This window comes from Centroberyx affinis, unplaced genomic scaffold, assembly GCF_046629955.1.
Source record: "Centroberyx affinis isolate AG114_WGS23_722 - 3 ecotype Tasmania unplaced genomic scaffold, CSIRO-AGI_Caff_v1 ptg009203l_1, whole genome shotgun sequence".
Lineage (NCBI taxonomy): Eukaryota > Metazoa > Chordata > Actinopteri > Beryciformes > Berycidae > Centroberyx > Centroberyx affinis.
In genome coordinates, this window is record NW_027284455.1 from 24,706 (window position 1) to 34,092 (window position 9,387).

At 47.0% G+C, this 9,387-nt stretch overlaps 1 pseudogene; it reads right to left on the reverse strand.

Moving 5' to 3' along the window:
• Positions 1-8,646, reverse strand: part of LOC139640365 (DNA annealing helicase and endonuclease ZRANB3-like) — a 33,345-nt pseudogene extending 24,699 nt beyond the window's left edge.
• Positions 8,647-9,387: the final 741 nt, after the last annotated feature.

Sequence of the window (9,387 nt, forward strand, 5' to 3'; positions counted from 1 at the left end):
TGGTGGCGGACAGCTCAGCGGTTCGCCTTCAAAAGACCACAGGCAGGTAGAGGAAAATCATTAGGCACCGCTCCTGACCCCATAGGTCACTTTTATTGGACAACCGCTGTGTTTCGCATTAACCCCGCGCCGCCGGAGACTGAGAGGCGGCGGTGGCGGCGGCGGCGGGCGGCGGAAAAAGAAAAAGTCCCCGGCGGAAAGAAATCACAAGGGGCCATTAGCTGCCTCCGGGGGGAAAGTACACGGCCAAGTGGGGGGGGGCGAATGCGACGAGTGGGCGGTCCGGCCGTTCTCGATCGTCGCGGCGAAGCTTTTACCTCTCACCTGGAGATTTCTTTTTTTTTTTTTTAAATGAGAGTGGGCACTGGGCAGTTTGTGTACCTTTAGTGTGGTCTATTTACATAGGCAGTTGGAGAGGTAGAGGGGGTTGAGATACAGAGGAGGGGGAAAAGCAGGTGATATGTAGGTTCATGCTGCCAATACCAGCACCTCATCAAGACTGTGGTGTGTGTTTATTCTTTCCTTTATAGAACGGTGCAACATGAAGCATTTTTTAACATCAAGATGTCAAATTACTTGTGACACCTTGGTATAATTACCGTAAACAAATGAGACCATGGTGGAGACGATCTTTCTCAAAATTAAGTCCGCATCACCCATTAATCCCGGTGCATCCTGTCGCGTAGAAGATCTTTGATTCTTTGGACGAAGGTGTTCTCTTTACCGAAAGAGGATAAACATGTTGGAAGTGATTTTGCCACTCTTTCCACCGTCTGCCGTTGCGAGAATCTCTGAAAGCTTTAGCTCCGTTTGCTCTGGAAGAACAGCGCCCTCCTTCCTGTTTCGTGCCGTAAAGCGATCCGGCAGATTTTCCCGCCAAATCCGACCGGGTGGCACATTTTGGAAAATGCAGCGGTAGGTAGAGGCTGCCGGTCTTCTTGCCGATGGTCTGGTTCGTTTACGGTAATTGTGCTGTTTCGAAATGAATGCGGTAAAGATTTATTTCCTTTAAAATGCTACAAGTAGCACCGGTAATTTATACTCCTGCAGCCCCGGGCAGGAGTTGGTGAGATGGCTGGTGAAGAGCCATGAATTTATGTCAACTCAATTTCAAGGTCTCTTCAGCACCTCTGATGCAAAATGTCTGCACACTTTCAGGGGCGACACTCCCGGTCACAGCTCTTTGCATTGCACACAGTGTACTTAATAGTAATTAGTGTAATTTATAGCTTGGCATATCCCTCTGAGACACAAGCACTGGAACACCGAGGTCTTAATTCGCAATATTACAAAGTGTGTAATTGGGAATGTTTTTCCTCCCATATCCCTCTGAGACACACATGCATGGACACATATAGCTGGAACGGTCATAGTGCAGCATGTAAAGCAGGTTGTGTTTCAAGGCGGTGCGCTCAAACACCAACAGGGATTGAACTTGGATGTATTCTAAAATTTGTGCACCACGGTTGAAATTTCCCTGTTGCTCCAGCCAATCAGAAGCTCATCAGCTGCATATTGGACAACGCCGACCATTTTGGAACATATGCGTCCGCGTCTCAAAATATGAATTTCCCCTGTGTATTCCGCATACTTCACCTGTTTGAACAAGCTGCACTCTGGAGGGGTTCAGATTAGTGAGGTTTGACTCAATATCTCTTTCAGGCCAGTTGTAGCTTGCTGTGAGCAGAAATAGGCAATATCCCCAGCTAGATAATAATAATAGTAAAAATAATAATACACGGCCCCATATGGAATGGGATATAGTCCCTTATTGGTTTGAAGTGATGATATTAAACAGTATTATACGGGCAGGTGACAGTGCGGCGCCAGCCAATTTCCCTAGATATGAAGAGGAGAAGATTGCAGGTGGGATTACCCTGTGTGTGATCAGGAAGCAGGCAGCCGCCGCCGCCAACAGCGCCGCCGCCTCGCTCTCCTGGTGATTGTTTGCCTTTGCGCCACCGCTTGTCCTCCTCCTCCTCCGCTTCTCCCGCTTTCTGTTTGTCTTTCGGAGGCTCATCCTCGTCCTCCGCCTCCTCCTCCTCCTCCTCCCCCTCCTCGCTCTGTTTGTCTTTGGGCGGGGCTTCTCCCGGGCCGAGCTCCTCCGGCTCGCCGTCGGAGCCGGAGGAGGAGGAGACGACGACGACGCAGGTCCGGTCCCCCCGGGTCGAGGGGGGGCGCGGAGGCCTGGGTGGCTCTGAGCCAGCAGAGAGGGAGAGAGAGAGAGAGAGAGAGAGAGAGAGAGAGAGAGAGAGAGAGAGAGAGAGAGAGAGAGAGAGAGAGAGAGAGAGAGAGAGGATGATTACTTTATTGGCCAAGTTACAAAATGTAATCACACTTTGAGGAGTTTCATTCTCAAGTGAGATATCCATCATCTTAAGAGTGTGACGCTTAGTTTGACAAAATGATTGCTGACATGAAAGTAAAACTCAATATGGGTCATTAGTGACGTTATTAGCCATCATGAGTCCTATAAAAAGTGACATTTTAACGGATGCAAACTACTATGTGAGACTGACTCTGGTTCAGTTGCTCAGCGGCCCGTCGGCAGGGAAGCTGGCCACTGCAGCCGGAACACCTGCCACCCTCCTGCTCTCAGATCAAACAGCCAATATAATTTGTTGGGAGAATTAATTACCTCCGTCTCTCATTGTTTGGTTAATTGCTTGTTTGCATCGTGCGCAATCAAATCTAAACAGCAAAACTGTCAGCGAGCGCCACATCTGTGCTGTGCTTCAGCCGGGCCGATATCCAGACTGCTGGCAATCAGAGATCCTGCTTTGAACTTTCAATGAATGTACGAGTCGGCCTATTGCGCCTTGCAGACTGGCGATCACGCTACATCTGGATTTCCACCCATACGCTTGGACCCACCATTCACTTACTTTTCATTCATAAAGAATGTTGTAATTCTGTTAAGGTCAGGGTGACATCCAAGCCGGGAAAATGTTAATGAATGCAAGGATTATCCTATTGCCACTCATACACTTACCATTATTTAAAGTTGCGGTTCGAGTCATATTCTATGAGACGCTGCCACTCAGAAACTGTGGCAGTCCAGCCCCGGGTTCTCATCCCATACTGTTTGTCATCAAAGTAACGTGGCATCATTTGAGTTCAGCCAATCAGCTGCTAACAGTAAAAACACAGCAAATCAGATCGCGCCTGTGACTTCTAGTGATGAATATTCAAAATCTCACGAGAGCACTTCTTCTTAAACAATTATTTCCGATTAAACCCAAAAAAAAATTTCACTCAGACTTCAAGAGAAGTGCTATAAAATTACCTATTCCTACGTACCTAGTTATTTTTTCATCATTTCCCTTCACGCTATTTGTTAAGCCTGAGGTGTGAAGTCTAACAAGACAGTAAGTTGTGAGGCTCGGGGACGCAGAGGGCTAATTAGTGATCCTGCCTCTCCGTGGCTTGTTTCTTCAAAAGGCCAGCCTCTAGCCGGCTCCCTCAAAATGTCATCCGAGTCTCCGGGCTCCTGGCCCCGCCGCTGCCCCCCTCCGCTAACAAGCCAAGCGAGACCGCCGAGAGACGGCTCAATTTATGTTCCGCCGTCCCCGCCGAGGAAGATGTTAACGGGGAAATCCTACAGGGCCGTGCCTTGACTTTACCAGTCAGCCCCCTTGTTTTCCCAATGAGGGCCCCATTACGTCTGCAGCCGTTTGATACGGCTCCAAAAAACGAGTCTCGAATCCAGACACACAAAAGCATGCGATCGGATTCAAACTTAGAAGCCTGCGACCACCGCTTAAGAGGGTCCAGATCTGCCACCTTTAACTTTAAGAAATAGCAGGCGCTCCAGAGGTCGAAAAAAGCTTTTATTGCAGTCTGCAAGGAGAGTGATAGAGTCACAGTGAAGACAGAGAAGTCTTGAAGAAGGGAAAAGTACTGCGGCGTTAGCCAGGTAAATCACTGCTCTACCTGTGGAAGAGCTGAAGGACTAAACCAGGGAAGCAAATCCACCTGCCCGGCCTCAAAAAGACACAGACGGAGGAACTCAACCCCGCCAGCTAAGCATTTATTTAAAGACTGTGGATTCAACCCTGGAGGGCTGAACAGAGACTTGCCTAAATGGCGGTGCCTAATTTATGTTCTGTTTTGTTGTTAATTAGTGCTGGGAGTGGTGATAGACTACGGGCGAGATCCAGATCCCACAAGATGTTTGCTGCAAGGCAACCGCAAACTCATGCTAAAAAGTTACCAGACATACTGAGAGCAGCAGCAGTTGGCCTCCAGGCCCGCTCATTTCATTTAGACCGTTTAGATCGTGAGAACTTTGGTTTGTGAAGTCGTAAAGGTCTGGATCATCCTCTGTGTTTATCGTTTACAAGGGTCACCGCCCCGTTGAATTTCAACTCTTAAGCCACGACAACACAGTATCCTCCCAAAACAGCAGCAGCAAACTTTAGAGGGACTTTTGCACGGAGTCTCATTGCACTACTCCGAGCAATGTTGAGATGCACAATACCAATGCCTCTCCCACCAAATGCCCTATGAAGACATGATGCCGCGAGCAGGGGAGAAGTCTCAACCCCTCTAGAACAGGCTAGCAGGATGAGTTGCCATGGCTGAACAGACAAAGAAAAGAGCGCTACATACAGAAATTCAAACTTCAAACAGAAAATCCAAGGCAAAAGACGTCACAGTACTGGACACACTGTTTGATTGACAGCTGATCTCTAGGAAGGACCGCTTAGCATAAGAAATGTCACCAAAGTAAAAAACAAATATCGTTATCCCCCATCAAGACATCTTTACCTAGATCCCCTTGAATCATGACTCATTTCACGCATCTCATTCTATTGGGTATGAACACCTCATGGTACATCGGACCGAAACCCTTCTGCACACTCTTCCTCTACAGCTGCTATCACACTGTATACTGCTTGAATGCACATTGACACTGACTGTTGAATGTCTTCTGCTGTCCCTTTACAGTGTAGATGTCCTTTCATGGCGTCAGTGTGTACTGTGATACTCTGTAAGTTGTCAACATGTCTCTGCACCAGTGTCACAGAGACAAGTTGCTGTACATTCATGCTGGAAGCTGCTGCTCTTAAAAAGGGATACCGTTTGATGCAGAACGCCACAGACACTGCCCTGGTTAAACCGACTATTTCCCTACATTTCTAGGGGCTGTGGATTGCAGTGCCATGTTGAGCGATATCTCCATAAATACAGTTGTTATTTTGCAGCAGTCTGTCATTTACAGATTTAGCAGGTTGTTAAATTCCACATCTAGCGCGCTGACACAGCCCTCGCCGCTGTGAATGCAGAGTGACACTCGTGTCAGAGAAGAGTGTGCGCCTGCTGAATAGTTATCTGGCATCTGCTGCAGCTGAGCGTGAAATGGGGCGGGGGGGGGGGGTGAATTTTGTTAACAGAAACGTGCGTGGGCAGGCGCGTGGGCGTGCACTTTCTTGCCGTTCACAGGCCCAGGTGCTGTGTGTTTGAACCGTGTGCGTTTTTTTTTTTTTTTTTAAAGTGCACGAGCCTCACTTCCCATGGACCGAGCTGCAAACAGACCTCTGGAGTAGCCGGCGTTTACTGGCAGTGAATATAAACTGAATTTTACCAGAAAGGGACTTTAGAGATGCTATGAGGACTTAAGAGGCGTATCAACACAGTTTCAAAAAATCTCATGACTGAAGCTCAAGTAAGTTCACCTTCGCTTTTATATAAAATAGCCAAGACCATATGGGTTTTACGGGAAAAGGGTCATTGCAAGTTTGACCAATTCAAGTCCACTTTTCAATGCTTGAAGTAAAACACAATCTATGATTCTTTTACAGAACCTCTTTATCAGAAAAGTCTTTAACAGAAAAGTTACTGGCCAAGAGAAAGAAATGACAGTTTCCTTATACAGTAGTCATCAGATTCCCATTTTAACACCTTCAAAAGTGATGACAATTTCAATATAAAACATAAAAGCCTATCATTTGTTAAACAATGAGCACTAAGATTTATTCTCAGGTTTATTCCCACAAGTACACTGAATTGGCAGCCAAACAGAAAAAGTAACGCTAGGTGGGCTCATGCTATCCCAGGGGAATTGTTTTGATAAGCAAGCTTTATTTTGGTGTCTATTTATGAATTCTGACACCTTGATTCCATGTAAAACACAAGTCTTCACTAATGAGTGTTTTGTATGGTTTTCTTTCCAGTTTAATTATGAGTTGTGGTATTGAGCATTCATAAGAAGTGACTTCAGTAAGTATTAGGTAGAAAAACAGGCAGTTAGGCAAATGAAACCCTTTATCTCAGAAGAGCTGAGTTACAAATGGAAACATATGTAACAACTAAACAAAAAGCACCTTAACTGTGATTGCATTTCAACATAACAAGGCCTGTTGTGGATTATCGATTAATGAAACGTTGCCACTTGGCGAGTTGGAGCAATGATGTTCACCTGATATCCGAGTATTGGCCAATTTTACACATCTGACAACGAGAAGAAGTGAAGTCACCGTGAAGTGAAGTCCACACACACAGCTACAAACGCGTGAGCGGTCTCGAACGTACCAAAGAATTTTTACGTTTGTCTTCACAATGGGAGGCTCTGTCGGAAAGCTGCACTTGCAGAACTGAAACCGAGTGGAACCGAGCGTGGAGACAGATCGGTCTGCCTGACGGAGACGACGAGGCTCGCCAATCTGCACTGATCTCGAGTAAGAACACTTTAATCCCTGCAGGTTTTCGGGGCTCATCTGTAGCGATACCAACAGCTCTGGAGGATGCGTCTCCGTACCTGAGACGTTTACCTGCATGGACCTACAGCCGAGCCAGGTCATAACTATAGTGCTTCCATCCCTCCTCTTTTGTTAGATAGGCTGACAGAGACATCAGCGAGAGCCAACTCAACTTTTCCCCCCCCCCAACTTTGTGTGAGATGTTTGCAACAGCGGAAGGCGCCTGTTCTCTCTCCCTCCCAGCTTGACAGGTGAGAATTATACTGTGTCCTTGTCATCTGCGGAGAGAGGGGGAGAGAGGGAGAGAGAGAGAGAGAGAGAGAGGGATGATATTCTCCGAGCGGAGCTATTTCAGACTCTGGCAAGCTCGCCTCTATCTTTCGCTATCACGCGTCTCCATCTGGTGAAATCTGTAATGCTGTTCAAAAGTATTATGTCAGCAGACTGCCGCGATTGATATTGACGGGAAGGAAAATAAAGCGATGAATGGATTGCGGCTTCAGGTGTTGCTTTTCCCGTCGAGCGGTGGGGGGGGGGGGGGGGGGGGGGTGATGGAATTATTGTCTTTTTCTCAATGGATTCCAGTTTGTTTTGCAATCAGACACGTCGGTCTCTAGACTAAATGAAGTGTATGATGACGAGAGAGAGAGAGAGAGAGAGAGAGAACACACTCACAGACACACACACATACATATAGGGGAGAATAGACCAGATGATGCGTTATCACTTGTTTCTACCAAACCCTATGAGCTAGACATGGGATGATATATTGAAATTCAATATATCACAGTACAGAAATGCGAAAATACAAAAAAAACCCCAAAAAAACCCCCTACCTGACCTTACACTCACCAGTAGAAGAGCGCGGGGTCTCGCACATCTCGCAGTAAGGCAGCAGGCCGCTGTTGGAGTAGGTGCAGGCCGGACAGCTCCACTCCTCCCTGGGTGGGACGGTCTCCGGCAGCCTGCGCGGGGTCAGGACGGAAGCCAGGGGGCCGGGACTGCCGCCGCCTCCCCCCCCGGCCGCCGACCTCCGCCTCCCCCCGGAGCGAGACGCGGGGCTCGGGCCGGCCTGGGGCGTCCGCAGCCTCTTCAGCTGCGGGGAGAAGTCCCGGCCCTTCGCTCGCTCGTCCTCGCTCTCCTCGGAGGCCCTCCCTCCGGCGGGCGTCTCCGGGAGGACGGAGGAGGGAGACGCTTCCTCGTCCTCCGTCCTCTTCCTCTTCTTCTCCTTGCCGCCGCCGCCGCCGGGGGAGAAGAAGGAGCGGATGTCGTGCTGCTTGTCTTTCTCGAACTGCGGGAAGACGGATAAGTTCGTTCTTTGTGTTTTTCATAGCACATTGTCTCATTTCTCTACTTACTTGCATACAATAGACACAGAAATCTTGCCCACTCTTCTGTTGGAAGACCTCTACTCTCTTCTGCAGATTCTCCATTATCATCTACATACTTAGACTCTTCAAGCATGTGCCATTCGCTAGACTACAACACATTGTTTTGTTAGATACTTTATTTATCCCCAACAACACTATACAAAGCCAAGTATTCTGATGTCAAGTATTTTCCTGGTTTCCACAGCAAAGAATAAAGAAAACTACCTGCTGATAAATAATGGATGGTTGGAGCAGTCTGAGGTACAGAAGACGGCTTTGAATTCTTACAAATTTGGATAATGAATAAGCATCATGCAATCCTAGGTGTGTGTGTAAGATATGGTACTTCCACACTCCTGCTACTACTACTGTTTCTCGTGTTTCTCTCAAATCCGACTCACGTGGGAGAAGAACACGCCGTCTTTGTCGCTTCCCGCGTTCCCCCCCCCCGGCGGCGGCGTCTCGCTCGGCGTCCACGCGTTGGCGAAGTTGAGGAACTCCCACTTGTCCTTGTCGCCCTCCTCGGCCTTCAGGTACTCCTTCCTGCCGTTCAGAGTGCTGCCCGTCACCGTTTCCTGGAAGACAGGACAGACTTTTTTTTCCCCCCCTTACTTTCTCACTCTGGTCTTTCAGAGGCAAATTCGGGTCAGTCAGTCAGGGTGACACACTTTCCCTCCTCTAATCCTGGATGCCTTCAAAATGGCGTGGTCAAATTCATTTTCTACAAAGCATGTCTGTTCTTTATTGAGCAGTATCATAAAAGGAAGTAAAAACTGTATTATGGGGAAATTTTACTGATTTTCAGTACTAACTCCCCAAATCATATGCAAACAAACTGATGGTCTCACATGACAGAAGAACTGAAGTCTGGATCAGTTTACATGTATGGTGATATACAGTGGTGGAAGAAGTACTCAGATCTTTGACTTAAGTAAAAGTAGCAATACCACAGTATAAAAATACTCTGCTACAAGTAAAAGTCCTGCATTCAAAATCTTACTTAAGTCAACGTACAAAAGTATTAGCATCAAAATATACTTAAAGTAGCAAAAGTAAAAGTAGTCATTATGCAGAATGGCCCATTTCAGAATCATATATATATCATGTTATTGGACTATAATTATTGATGCATTAATGTGTTCATCACTTTAATGTTGCAGCTGGTAAAGGTGGAGCTCATTTTAATCACTTTATATACTGCTAGGTAGCTTAACCTATAAAAATATATCATAATTTATTAGTTGATTTATAATTTGTATTAATAATCTAAATCTGCAATTTAACTAGTAACTAAAGCTGTCAAATAAATGTAGTGG